The sequence below is a fragment of the Macaca fascicularis genome, chromosome 7 (assembly GCF_037993035.2).
Source record: "Macaca fascicularis isolate 582-1 chromosome 7, T2T-MFA8v1.1".
NCBI classification, from domain to species: Eukaryota; Metazoa; Chordata; class Mammalia; order Primates; family Cercopithecidae; genus Macaca; species Macaca fascicularis.
In genome coordinates, this window is record NC_088381.1 from 144,667,852 (window position 1) to 144,682,540 (window position 14,689).

At 45.0% G+C, this 14,689-nt stretch overlaps 2 long non-coding RNA genes across 2 annotated transcripts in view; both read right to left on the reverse strand.

Annotated features, from left to right (window-relative positions):
• Window positions 1–8,316, reverse strand: part of LOC135971671 (uncharacterized) — a 166,520-nt gene extending 158,204 nt beyond the window's left edge. The window contains exon 1 of the long non-coding RNA XR_010587924.1: window positions 7,872–8,316. This is a non-coding gene — a long non-coding RNA (uncharacterized lncRNA). The remainder of the gene's footprint in view (window positions 1–7,871) is intronic.
• Window positions 8,317–8,400: 84 nt separating this feature from the next.
• Window positions 8,401–14,457, reverse strand: LOC135972025 (uncharacterized). Its single transcript, XR_010588568.1, has 2 exons — window positions 14,380–14,457; window positions 8,401–11,518 (listed from the first exon to the last, which is right to left on the reverse strand). It is a non-coding gene; the product is annotated as an uncharacterized lncRNA (long non-coding RNA).
• Window positions 14,458–14,689: the final 232 nt, after the last annotated feature.

Here is a 14,689-nt window from a genome sequence, read left to right on the forward strand (position 1 = left end):
TGGCCAACATGGTGAAACCCCATCTCTATTAAAAATACAAAAATTAGCTGGGCGTGGTGGCATGTGCCTGTAGTCCCAGCTACTCTGGAGGCAGAGGTTGTAGTGAGCTGAGATTGCACCACTACACTCCAGCCTGGGCAACAGAACGAGACTCCACATAAAACAAAACAAAACAAAAATCAGTTCCGGCCAGGCACGGTGGCTCATGCCTGTAATCCTTGTAATTCTAGCATGTTGGGAAGCTGAGGTAGGAGGATCCCTTGACCCCAGGAGCTCAAGACCAGCCTGGGCAACACAGGGAGACCCTGTCTCTATTTTTAAAAATAAAATAAAAGCCAATTCCCAGAAACACACGCAAGTTTCCCCTTCCCTTTAAATTGATGCATTTCTGGAAAAGCCATCCCATGTGAGAAGGAAGGCCCTGCACGTCGGCGTGCGGAACCCCACTGGGAGCACACACTGATGTACCACAGTACACAGCCATGCTTCCTTTACGGCCTGTGGAACTGTGAGTCAATTAAACCTCTTCTTTTTATACATTACCCAGTCACAGGTAGTTCTTGATAGCAGTGTGAGAACGGACTAACACAGCAGTAGAGCTGAATAAGGAAAGGGCTCTTTCCATTTTATGAGCCTTTAGAAACTGGAGTCTGCCTTGTCCTTTGGGGTGTAAATTTGAAATCCTAAGCCCCCCACTGACTGAATGGATCCCCTTGTGGCCAAGGGGACCCCATTAAAACCTTAAAACTGACTTCCTGGCCATGACGGGACAGAAGGTCAGACACACCTCGTTATTCCCCCTTCCCTCTTGTGGTTTAGACACAACAACTGACAAGTCTTAATGTTAAAATAGAGATTCTAAAACTGACAGAACAGATTCTTTCTGGCAATAATATATCAAATTATAAACAGAACCTAAGGCCATGCCAGGCAAGGGTTAAGTCACCTACTCCTACACTTAAAGAATAAACTATGTCCCAACTGCCACAAGGTTTTTCTTTTTCTCTAGCAGCTAAACTAGAGCGCTGGCCTTGAGATAAGCAATATTAAAACAACTACAGTTCATCCAGCTCACAGAGGCTGACTACCTGACCCTTGTTCCACCAGCCATAACTACAGCTTTGACTGGACAAGAGATTGATTTCAGCAACTTTCTCCAGATAAGACCACCAGCCATGGACTGGTTCTGGCCAGTTTACAGAGACTGCACACTTGCATGTTTCTGGATCCTGAAAAGACCTTTTGATGTATAGGGCCTAATCGTAATACGTTTAAATGTTAATTCTCCACCCCAGAGTGCGTCATATGTTACACGCGTGTTTGTTCAATGCACATGCGTCAGAATCACCTCACGAATATTCACAGCTCCTCCTGTAACCTGTTGAATATGTATATTTAGCCAACCTGTTCAGCATAAAACTCCTACCCCAACTCTTCCTCCTTCGAAGTGCCTGTCTCTGGTCTTGTCCAGAGGCACCCTTCCCAGCCTACTGTATCCCTTTATAAGATATACACTCTTCTCTCCTTTCCACATTTATAGAAATTATGTGTGGTTTCCTTCTTAAAGTTAACAGAGGTAATTATATCCCAGCCCACAAGGCCAACACAAGCAGCTGCCAACATTTCAGAATGCTTGGGGAATGCAGTGTCCTGGCAAATTGAAGACCTTTATGAATGGAGTGGCCCAGATTACTCAGGATGACTTGCTCACTTATCCACTCAACAAAGCGCTGGAGAATGCCTGCTGGGTGCCTGACTCTGCGTGCTGTTCTAGGTGCTGAAATACCGCAGTGAAAGAGGGAGATGGTTGGCTGCTCTGGTGGAACCTGCTTTCTGGTAGAGGGAGACAGAAGACAAATCAATCAAGAATACACATGAAAATATCCGACACCGATAAATGCCACTGAGGAAGTAAGAGGAAGGCCACACCTGGGGAGCCACACTGCTGGGTGGTCAGGAAAGAAGGGACATTTTAACGGAGATGGAGTGATGAGGACTCACCTTGTGAAGACCAGGAGGAAGAGCAGGTGGGGCAACGGGCACAGCTGGGGCAAAAACCTGCTGCAGGGACGAGCTCAGTGTGTCTAAAACAGAGGCACTCCCTCTGACAGAAGAGAATAACAGCATATCCCCAGAGTTTCTAGAGATTTTGACCAAATTTTGTTCTTTTGAAGACTCAGGTTTTATCTTTAAAATGAAAGCAAATTTTGGGTTCTAGTCTTTGAGACAACCACATTTGTTTTTGTGTTAAACCTAACTGTCTTTAAAAAAAAGAAGAGAGAGGATGTACTTGGATTGAGGTAAGCCAAGATTAAACTTCTAAAAGGTAACATCCCACAGTCCAGAGAAATCTGTGACACAAGGTAGCTAGATGCCATTTCATCCTCGTGTTTATCATTCACCTAGCAGTGATAGAATCTGGGCCTCCAATAAGTCCAAGTCCAATTCTGAAGAACACATGGCAAGATCTGACTTGGGTGGGGCAGGAAACCTCCTTGGTGGGTTATTTCCTCCATTCCCCCAACCTTAGATCCTGCACAACACACATTGTAGGTGGATTTGTTCCTGAACCCCAGGACCATGACTCAAGGCCATGAACACCTTAACCCGAGCAACCAAGGAATCCTGGCCTCTGGGGTGTGCCAGATCACCTAGTCAGATCATCTCCTCATCCGATGACTGTTATGGCCTGAATTGTGTCACCCTCACATTTATACGCTAAAGTCCTAATCTCCAGTACCTTAGAATGTGACTGAATTTGGAAGTAGGGCCTTTAAACAGGTGATGAAGATTAAATGAGATCATGTGGTGGGCCCTACTCCAGTATGACTGGTGTCCTCATAAGAAAGGAAGAGCCACCAGGGATGTTCACACACAGAGGAAAGGCCATCTGCAAGCCAAGGACAGAGGCCTTGGAAGAAACCAAACCTGCTGACACCTCGATCTTGGACTTCTAGCCTCCAGAACTGCGAGTAAATACATTTCTGTTGTTTAAGTCATCCAGTCTATGGTATCATGTTACAGCAGCCCTGCCAGATTAATACAAGAACCCAACAAGAACCCAAGGTGAGGGGACTTCAGGGAAGTAAAGTTTTAGAGTTTGCTCTGTCACCCCAGAAGTAAAGTTTTAGAGTTTCCTTTCAAAGTTTTCTCCACCCCAGATAGAGTGCTCACTGGTTGGCTTCCTTCCTTCCCTCATTCCCTCCTCAAACCTTTAGAACTCACCACGGGCCAGCTCTATGTCCCCAGCTGGGCACTGTATCTATGACTCCTAATCCATTCCTTTCCCAGCGCTCTGCGTCCTGTGCCAATGAAGGAATCAGCAGCCTCAGCCAGGCTTTTGTTCTCTAAACCATCCCTTCAAAGTTGGAGGTTGAGGGAAGGACCCCTCCCTGGAACCAGACCAAAGGTTCTGTATTGAAAAAGCATCGATCCTTCCCCTATAGTCCTTAAATATTCTTTTTACAAAGACTACACCAGATTAAAACGGTTCCGTGGCACAATCTCTACGGGTCTGTTAATTCAGGACACAGCTCTGGAATTAATGGTCAAGAACAAGAACCAGCTTTATTATAACTGCATCAATTCCAACAACATGTGCTGGGTAAATATCACCTCCAACAAGGTCCAAACTAGCCTATGGCCAAATGCAGCTTATAACCGTGATTTTCCCTATACTTCTTCCTCTTAGCAAGATTTGGACTTCTCTGTTGATGAATGAGGCCTCTAGGTCATACATCCAACTGGAGAAGCCAGAAGTAACATCATCTTGGCCAAAACCAACAAGTCCACCTCCCAGTTGTCCCTCCTCTGGGAAACCAGCCCATTTGGCTGCAGCCAGCACTGCCTTCGTGGCATGTGGTGTAATGGATGTAACCAGGACAGTGTTTACCAAAGCTGAGGAAATAGTCTCCATGTATGACACCAAGGCCAAAAAGGAAAAGTAGGCCAGCATCTGGTTCAAAAGAAGTGGAGAAATGAGACAAACCTGTCCGATGATCCAACTGTACATCCAATCTATGAGTCCAGCTATGGCGACTGGAGCCACTACAATGTTTATTCTTATAGCGACATGTGAGGAAAATAACAGGAGTATCAGGTGAGGGAGAGGGTGAGGCTCCCTGGGACTAAGCGCACTCACATTCATTGGTTTGTTTGCTGAATGTGTGTTTGCTTTTGTCTTTATTTTATGCAGAGGGCATTCCTCAGATGCTGGGTGACCTTGGCTGCCTGTTCATATTTAAGAGTGAGACATCAAAAGTTGATTGCCACCTGCAACCCAGCAACTCCACTCCTAGGTTAATGCCCAGGAGACATGCATACAAATATGAACCAACGCATACACACAAGAATTCCCGTAGCAGCTCTGTAATAGCCCACAACTTGAAACTACCCACAAGTCCATCAACAGTAGACAGGATAAATAAATTGTAGTATATAAACACAATGGGATTCAATACAGCACTGAGAATGAACAATCTACAACTACATGCAACAATATGGATGAATCTTACAAAAATTACGCTGAATAAAATAAGTCAGAACCAAAAAGCATACATGCTATGTGATTCCACTTATTTAAAGACAAAACACGCAAATTATTAATCTGCAAGATGACAAGTCAAGATAGTGGTTATCCTTCGGTGGAGATAGTACACATTACACTTATATAAAGCAGATGCTTGAGGGAAAGCAAAGAAAAATAGAGAAAAATACCTATAGGGAGGATTAAACACACCATTCTCAGTAGGAGACAGGTCAAATGGACAAAAATTAAGCATATATGTCAAAATCTAAACAACCTAATCAACAAGATGAGTGCTTAAAGTCTTTTTTTAATTTATTTTTTGAGACAGTCTCGCTCTGTCACCCAGGCTGGAGTGCAGTGGCACGATCTTGGCTCACTGCAACCTCTACCTCCCGGGTTCAAGTGATTCTCCTGCCTCAGCCTCCTGAGTAGCTGGGGTTACAGGGACCCACCACCACACCTGGCTAATTTTTGTATTTTTAGTAGGGACAGGGTTTCACCATATTGGTCAGGCTGACCTCAAACTCCTGACCTCAAGTGATCTGCCCACCTCGGCCTCCCAAATTAAAATCATTTCATCTTGATTTAAGCACACAAAAAGACATACACACTGGGATTCTGACTGGAAGGGTATTACATTTATATATTAACTTCAGAAGGGTTTATATTTTTGTAATAAGTCATTTCATCCATGAGTATGGAATGTCTCTCCATTTGTTAGTATAGAAAAAAAAAGCTATCAATTTTTGTACATTTATCTTACATATAGCCACTTTAAAAATTCTGTTATTAATTTTAATCGTTATTAATTCTACTAATTTGCTATTAGACTGGGTTTTCAATTCTACCAGACCAGAAAAAGAAAATATGATTTTTCCTTCTTTGGTAATATTCATACAGATTATTTCATTTCTTTTCTTATTTCATTCATAAGAACTTCCAAGAAACGTTCAATATTAGCAGTGATAACGGGCAAACTTGTCTTATTCTTGATATCAAAAGAATGATTCTCTCAGGCACTGCTCAGAACCAAAGGAGCCTGTCTCCCTTAGCCACCATGCACAGGCAGTTACCAAGGTCCTGACAGCCCTTCATTCCGGGAGCCTTGCAGACACCCTGGAGCTGGGGTCACTAGGCAGGCTTGAAAACCCCAGGCTCGGCCGGGCGCGGTGGCTCAAGCCTGTAATCCCAGCACTTTGGGAGGCCGAGGCGGGCGGATCACAAGGTCAGGAGATCGAGACCACAGTGAAACCCCGTCTCTACTAAAAATACAAAAAATTAGCCGGGCGCGGTGGCGGGCGCCTGTAGTCCCAGCTACTCAGGAGGCTGAGGCAGGAGAATGGCGGGAACCCGGGAGGCGGAGCTTGCAGTGAGCCGAGATCGCGCCACTGCACTCCAGCCTGGGCAACAGCGTGAGACTCCGTCTCAAAAAAAAAAAAAAAAAAAAAAAGAACACCCCAGGCTCTCTCTGCTCTTTTTTCTCTTCTTTTCTTTTCTTTCCTTTTCTTGTCTTCCCTTTTCTTTTCTTTCTCTTTTTCTTTTCTTTCCTTTTCTTTTCTTTTCTTCTCCCTCCCTCCCTTCCTCCCTCCCTCCCTCCCTTCTTTCTTTCTTTCTTTCCTTTTCTTTCTTTTCTTTCTTTCTTTCTTTCTTTTTCTTTCTTTTTTTTTTTTAAGAGACAAGGTCTTGCTCTGTCACCCAAGCTGCAGTGTAGAGGCACCATCACAGCTCACTACAGCTTTGAACATCTCCCAGCTCAAGCAATCCTCCTGCCTCAGCCTCCCAGGTAGCTGGGACTGGCCAGGCACCATGGCTCGTGCCTGTAATCCTAGCACTCAGGAGGCCGAGGAGGGCAGATCACTTGAGGTCAGGAATTCAGACCAGCCTGACCAACATGGTGAAACCCTGTCTCTACTAAAAATACAAAAAATTAGCCGGGCGTGGTGGCACAGGCCTGTAATCTCAGCTACTCGGGAGGCTGAGGCACGAGACTTGCTTGAGCTTGAGAGGCAGAGGTTGCAGTGAGCTGAGATTGCACCTCTACCCTCCAGCCTGGGGCGACAAAGCGCAACTCTGTCTCAGAAAAACAAACAAACAAAAAACAAGTAGCTGGGACTACAGGCACCACCATGCCCAGCTAATTTTTTGTTTATTTACTTTTTGTAGAGACAGGGATCTCTATGTTGCCTAGACCAGTCTCGAACTCCTGGTATCAAGAGATCCTCCCATCTGAGCCTCCCAAAGTGCTGGGATTACAGGCGGGAGCCACCATGCCCAGCCTCTCCACTGCTTATCACCTCTCTCTCTCCCTAGCTCTGGCTGCCACCGCCTTGCCCTGGAGTTATGTCAGCACTTCCCTAACTGGCTGCCCCTTATCTCCTCTGGCCCCTCCTTGTCGCTTGTGCAGTCTGTCCGGCACACTGCCACCAGGGTGAGATTTCAAAATGCAAACCTTTTTTTTTTTTTTTTTTTGAGACAGAGTCTCTCTCTGTTGCCCAGGCTGGAAAGAAGCGGTTAGATCTCAGCTCGCTGCAACCTCCGTCTCCTGGGTTCAAGCAATTCTCCTGCCTCAGCCTCCTGAGTAGCTGGGACTACAGGCGCTCGCCACCATGCCCAGCTAATTTTTATGTTTTTAGTAGAGATGGGGTTTCGCCATGTTGACCAGGCTGGTCTCGAATTCCTGACCTCACCTCACATGATCTGCCCGGCTCAGCCTCCCAAAGTGCTGGGATTACAGGTATGAATCACTGCCCCTGGCCTCAAAATGCAAATCTGATCGTGTGCCTCTTCTTGCCTCCCACCCTTCTAGGATGTAGGTTATACAAGGTTGTGAACTGGCCCCTTCCTGACCCTCCAACTTCATCTCGTCCGCTCTCCCTCCCTCTCAGGAAGAACTAACTGGTCTTCTTGTGTTTCCTGGATACACCCTGCTCCTGCTGTCTCAGCACTTATGCACCTGCTTTTATTTCTGCCTGGAACACCCAACCATATGTGGATGGGTACACACACGCACACCTTCCCTGCTAACTCATATGGATCACCAATGTCATTGACTCCCTAGGTGTATATGACATAGTCACGCATCACTTGATCATGTTCTGAGAAATACGTTGTTAGGCAATTTTGTCATCATGTGAGCATCATAGAGTGCCCTCACACAAACCTATAGCCTACTACACACCTCGGCTATATGGTCCTATTGCTTGTAGGCCGCAAACCTGTACAGCATGTTACTGTACTGAATACAGTAGGCATTTGTTTATCTAAACATATCTACATATAGGAAAGGTACAATAAAAATACAGTATAAAAGAGAAAAAATGGTTCATCTGTATAGGGCACTTACTATGAAGGGAGCTTGCAGGCCTGGAAGTTGCTCTGGGTGAGTCTGTGGGTGAATGCGAAGGCCTAAGACGTGACTGTGCACTCCTGAAGACTTTATAAGCACTGTATACTTAGGCTACACTAAATTTGTTTTTAGAAACATTTTTCTTTCTTCAGTAATAAATTAACCTCAGCCGGGCGTGGTGGCTTATGCCTGTAATCCCAGCACTTTGGGAGGCTGAGGTGGGTGGATCACCTGAGGTCAGGAGTTCGAGACCAGCCTGGCCAATATGGTGAAACCCCATCTCTACTAAAAATACAAAAACTAGCCAGGCGTGGTGGCAGGTGCCTATAATCGCAGCTACTTGGGAGGCTGAGGCAGGAGAATCGCTTGAACCCAGGGGGCGGAGGTTGCAGTGAGCTGAAATCATGCCGCTTCACTCCAGCCTGGGCAAAAGAGCAAAACTCTGTATCAAAATAATAATAATAATAATAATAATAATAATAATAAATTAAACCCAGCTTACTGTAACTTTTTTTACCATATAAAGTTTTTATTTTTTTTTTAACTTTTTGACTCTTGAAATAACACTTAGCTTAAAACTCAAACACATTGTACATCTGTACAAAACATTTTCTTAGAATGAAGACACGAACACACACATTACACACGTTAGGGTCAGGATCACCAGTATCACTGTCTTCTACCTCCATATCTTGTCCCACTGGAAGGTCTTCACAGGCAATAACATACATGGAGCTGTCATCGCCTATGATAACAGTGACTTCTGGAATACCTCCTGAAGGACCTGCCTGAGGCTGTTTTACAGTTAACTTTTTTATTTTGTAAGTAGAAGAAATACACTCTAAAATGACAACAAAAAGTATAGTAAATACATAAAGGAGTTATATAGTCATTTGTTATTATTAAGTATTATGTACTATATGTAATTGTATGTGCTAGACATTTATAAGCCTGGCAGCACAGTAGATTAGTTTACATCAGCATCACCATAAACCTGCGAGTAATGCGTTGAGCTATGACATTACCACAGCTATGACCTCACTAGGCTATGTAATTCAGCTCCATTACAGTCTTATGAGACCGCTGTCATATCTGCAGGCTGTGGTTGACCAAAACATTGCTATGCAGTGAACGGCTGTATAATTATTTGTTCAATGTCTTCATCTCTAGACTGTAAATTCCACCAGGATAAGGACTGTGTTCCTTCCACCTTTAGCCCCAGCACCCAGCACAGGGCCTGGCCTCTGGGAAATGTTCGATAATTACTTTTTTATTTTATTTTATTTTGAGACTAAGTCTCGCTCTGTTGCCCAGGCTAGAGTGCAGTGGCGCCATCTTGGCTCACAAGATCTCTGCCTCCTGGGTTCAAGTGATTCTTCTGCCTTAGCCTCCCGAGTAGTTGGGATTACAGGCACGTGCCACCGTGCCCGACTACTTTTTTTGTATTTTCAATAGAGATGGTGTTTTGCCAAGTTGGCCAAGCTGGTCTTGAACTCCTGGCTACAGGTGATCCGTCCACCTTGGCCTCCCAAAGTGCTGGGATTACAGGCATGAACCACCACACCCAGCCAATTATTTTAAATTAATAATTAGTTAACAGATCAGTAATTATCAGCCTTTTATATTTCATAACTCACCAATTTCTATTTTATTCCCCTAAGAGGTGTGTGCCTTTTATTCTTATTTTTCAAGAAAGAGTTTTGGCTGAGCACACAGCATTGTACACTGGTTCCTGGGCTCAAGGCTGGGTGCTACCACTCGGCTCAAGACTGGGTGCTACCACTCTTATGCGTCCCCTGCCAAAGCCTCTGTCATGTTGCGCAGCTTCCTGTACGCTTTACCAGCCAGGACTGGACTGTCTATTGACATTTTTCTGTCTCCCTGATTCACCACCACAAGGCTCTGGATGGGGAACCATGAAAGCGATGCCACTTTGAAGAGCCCTCAGAATACCACATTGGTTCCCCTGTCACCACACACGCTCGCTTCCAGCGGTGCCTCAAGACCACCCTGCCATTTCTTTTTTTTTTTTTTCTTTTTCTTTTTTTTTGAGATGGAGCCTTGCTCTGTTGCCCAGGCTGGAGTGTAGTGGCACGATCTCAGCTCACTGCAACCTCCATCTCCCGGGTTCAAGTGATTCTCCTGCCACAGCCTCCCAAGTAGCCAGGAAAGACAAGGCTTTTAGTAAAGACAAGGTTTCATCATGTTGGTCAGGCTGGTCTCGAACTCCTGACCTCAGGTGATCTGCCTGCCTTGGCCTCCCAAAGTGCTGGGATTACAGGTGTGAGCCACTGCGCCCAGCCACCCTGCCACTTCTGACATCGAAGCCCAGCCCACAATGCCGCTTCCCCTCCCTGCCCCACTCCATGTCCAGAGCCTCTGCCCAGGGTTCTATAATTTATTACATCCCATCTCACCGGTAAACAACCAAGAATCAATGGGTTGCAGGGAGAGCTCCACCAATCCCCCTTGGCGCAGGGGATCACGCTTGTAATCCCAGCATTTTGGGAGGCCAAGGTGGGCGGATCACGAGGTCAAGAGCTCAAGACCAGCCTGGCCAACATCACGAAACCCCATCTGTACTAAAAATACAAAAATTAGCTGGGCGTGATGGCATGTGCCTGTAGTCCCAGCTACTTGGGAGACTGAGGCAGGGAGAATCGCTGGAACCCGGGAGGTAGAGGTTGCAGTGAGCTGAGATGGTGCCACTGCACTCCAGCCTGGGTGACAGAGGGAGACTCCGTCTCAAATATAAATAAATAAATAAAATAAGCTGTCGGAAAAAATCTCCAGCTGGCGTCCCCCTCCCTGCAGCCTGAAGTCTGGAGGCAGAGACAGTATCTAGTGGATCCTTATAATTTTAGCCCAAAGTGTGAATGAGGGCATGGCAAAGCCGCAGGCAGAGTTTTGGAGCAATTAACTATGAATGCAAGGGGCCTCCCCTCTCTTGCGTTCAGCCAAATCGCAAGTGTATTCCCTTCACTCATTATAATGTAGCTAAGACAATTAAGTATTGTCTAACTGTGGCGCAATTAAAACCCCTGTAATTAAGGAAGGTGGGGGCCAGAAGAAAAGGACTCTGGTTCTGAAAACTCAGCCCAAGAGGCTGAGCAAAAGAGCAATATACACATTTGCCACTAGATGGGAGGCTTCCTGCTTTATTCGCTAGCTCTCCCAATTTTATTAAATCCCGAAATGATCCTGACCAGCACTCTAGCAATCCAATCTTCCAAAGCATCCAAACACATTAAAACTCACATAATGTTAAAGGTGGACAAAAATTTAGTGATTTTTTTTTTTTTTTGCCAAACCTCACATTTACAGAAGAGAGAGAGACTCCTAAAAGTAAACCCCAGATTGTTTTTCTATTATTCCACTCTGCCTCTAAACAAGTCACCCAAAAACCTCCTTAAAAAGAGATGTAATACAGGTGTGTTCGTTTCTGAACAATGCAAACAGCGCTGTTACGATTGTTTACACCTTTCTGCACGTACGTAATGCTGACAGAGAGAGATGAACTCTTCCATAAATATGGTGGGATGTTTACCTCGTTTCTGTCTGAGCTGGCAAGTCCTGGGGCTAGTGGGTAACTTGAAATGCAAGATCCCTCATTCAGCTCTGTGCTCTTACAGCCTTGTCAAAGCCTGGTAAAAGGACAAATGAGGCATCCGAGTTCAGTTCGTTGTAAGGAAGTAAATTAGAGTAGAGTCCCTACAACCAGCTGGGTGACTTTAGCCAAGGGACTTGCTTCTTGGGACCTTGGTTACAAAAAAAGGGGACGTTGGATTCACTCTATCATCTAAATCTGTAAGTGCAAAATGTAATACAAGAGAAGTGTCCCATAGAGCACGAGGAATGTTGCAGGACATAGGTTCTCAAAGTGTGGTCAGACCCCTAAGCGTACCCTCTCCCTTCTCCAATTATGTATCTATGCAAGGACAGGTTTTCTTCATAGACATCCGTTAAACAACATGTCAGAGAGGCGTGATGGCTCACACCTGTAATCCCAGCACTTTGGGAGGCTGAAGTGAGCAGATCACCTGAGATCAGGAGTTCGAGACTAGCCTGGCCAACATAGTGAAACCTTGTCTCTACTAAAAATACAAAAAGTAGCTGGGCGTGGTGGCAGGCGCCTGTAATCTCAGCTACTTGGGAGGCTGAGGCAGGAGAATCACTTGAACCCAGGAGGCGGAAGTTGCAGTGAGCTGAGATCATGCCATCGCACTCCAGCCTGAGCGACAAGAGCAAGCCTCTGTCCCAAAAAAAAAAAAAAAAAAATCACAAGAGATGGAAAGGAGATATGAGAATCTGTAGACCAAACATTCAAAAGATTTGCAAAAATATAAAACAATACCACTCTGTAAATGTCTTTGTTTTAGGAAATATAGCTATTGTTGGTAAAAATGTGTAATTTATGTTAACATGTAATGGGTTTTTACAGTTATTGTTAGATGTATTAATCAATATTTGAATTTTCTCAGTTATAATTTCTAATATAGCAAGGCAAATATAAAAATATCTCACATGAACAAATGCCCTTGGAGACTGTCAATCATTTTTAAGAGCATAAAGGGGTCCTGAGACCAAAAATTTGAGACCTGCTGTTGTAAGTTTCATCAGTCCCTTTCTTAGCTCTGTTATTTACCTTTCATTCTTCAGAAACAGAGAATTGTATATCCAAAGATGTTAATTTCAACATTATCTACAATAGCAAAGGAAAAAGAGACTAAAAGAGAATGTCTAATACCAGAGGAAAAGTTCAACCATAATAAATATGTTCCATTAATCCAACAGAATTAGATATTATACTATTATAAGAAAATGATTAAGGACTGGGCACGGTGGCTAACGCTTGTAATCCCAGCACTTCGAGAGTCCTAGGTGGGTGGATCACCTGAGATAGGGAGTTCGAGACCAGCCTGACCAACATGGAGAAACCCCGTCTCTATTAAAAATACAAAAAAATTAGCCGGGCATGGTGGCCCGTGCTTGTAATCCCAGCTACTCAGGAGGCTGAGGCAGGAGAATCGCTTGAACCCAGGAGATGGAGGTTGCAGTGAGCCGAGATCGAGCCATTGTACTCCAGCCTCGGCAACAAAAGCAAAACTCTGTCTCAAAAAAAAAAAAAGAAAGAAAGAAAAAAAGAAAAGAAAATGATTGTATGGCATAATGTTAAGTGAAAAGACATAAATTGGCACTACCCCTGATTGTAAAATGTGAGATTGGAACGTAATATATAAAAATGAAAACATTAATCAGTTACTATGTTATATTTGGATATTACAATTATGAGTAGTGTTTTTCTTTAAACTAGCGGCTATTATTATTTTGTTACCTTGTTTTTTCTTTTCTTTTCTTTTCTCTTTTTTTTTATTTTTTATTTTTCTTTTTATTTAGATTTTTTTTTTTTCTTTTGAGACAGGGTCTCTATCACCCAAGCTAGAGTACAGTGGTGCAACCACCAGCTCACTGCAGCTTCAACCTCCCTAGTTCAAGCAATCCTCCCACCTCAGCCTCCCGAGTAGCTGGGATTACAGGTGTGCACCACCACACTCGGCTACTTTTTTTATTTTTTGTAGAGATGGGGGTCTCACCATGTTGCCCAGGCTGATCTTGAACTCCTGGGCTCAAGTGATCCTCCCACCTCGGGCTACCAAAGTGCTGGGAATACAGGCATGAGCCATCACACTCAGACTTGTTAAATATCTTTTTTTTTTTTTTTTTTGAGACGGAGTCTTGCTCTGTCGCCGGGCTGGAGTGCAGTGGCCGGACCTCAGCTCACTGCAAGTTCCGCCTCCCGGGTTCCCGCCATTCTCCTGCCTCAGCCTCCTGAGTAGCTGGGACCACAGGCGCCCGCCACCTCGCCCGGCTAGTTTTTTTTTTGTATTTTTAGTAGAGACGGGGTTTCACCGTATTAGCCAGGATGGTCTCGATCTCCTGACCTCGTGATCCGCCCGTCTCGGCCTCCCAAAGTGCTGGGATTACAGGCTTGAGCCACCGCGCCCGGCCTTGTTAAATATCTTTAAGGCAGCATTTTAAAGTTACCATTGGTGGGTTCCTACGGCTCCCCCCAGCTCTCTTACACTAGGGACAAAGAGGCCATTGTCCTCTTCCAGTTTAGCAAGCCGAAAAGTTTCCCAATTTTGAAAAGTTACCTTCCTCCAGCATATCCCCACAAAAGTCATTGTCCTGAAGGCCTCTGGGAACATGACAAATGGCAGATCTGTGCAAATACACAACCGCCCTAACCGAGGTCACAGCCACCCGGCCCACTTGGGAGAGATGGCGTTAAATGGGAAGTGGCCAGCGCTTTCAGCCTGGCCAGCGGGCTGACAAGGGGTCTTTGTGATGGGAACAAAACTGCATCCCCGCTTCACCTGGAGATTCTCCAGCACCCCCTCCTCTCCTACATTGCCCCCCAGCACACATCCATGCACGCATGCACACACAGGAGGGTTTAATGTTTGCTTCGTAGGTGTGTTAATAAAAATCCCCTTAGGCTCACCGCTTCTGAGGTTTTGAAGTGAAACACATTGCCCAAAAGGAGAGTTCATCTTCAAGGCAGCCTCACCTTCACCCCATTAAGTAGCTCCTGCTCACATCTTTCCTGAAACCACTTAAGGTAATTCCCTGTCTTAACACTGAAGGTGCTTATGGTTCTATTTCAGACTCCTGGGGTGGGCAGCACAGGGTGAAAGAAATGCCCCAGATAATTACAGAGACGATTTTATTCAGGCTATTAGGGAGAACTTTCACGAATACAGAGAAAGTTCTCAGCAAAAAGGAAGTGTCGGGGAGCTGGGGTGGTATAGTGG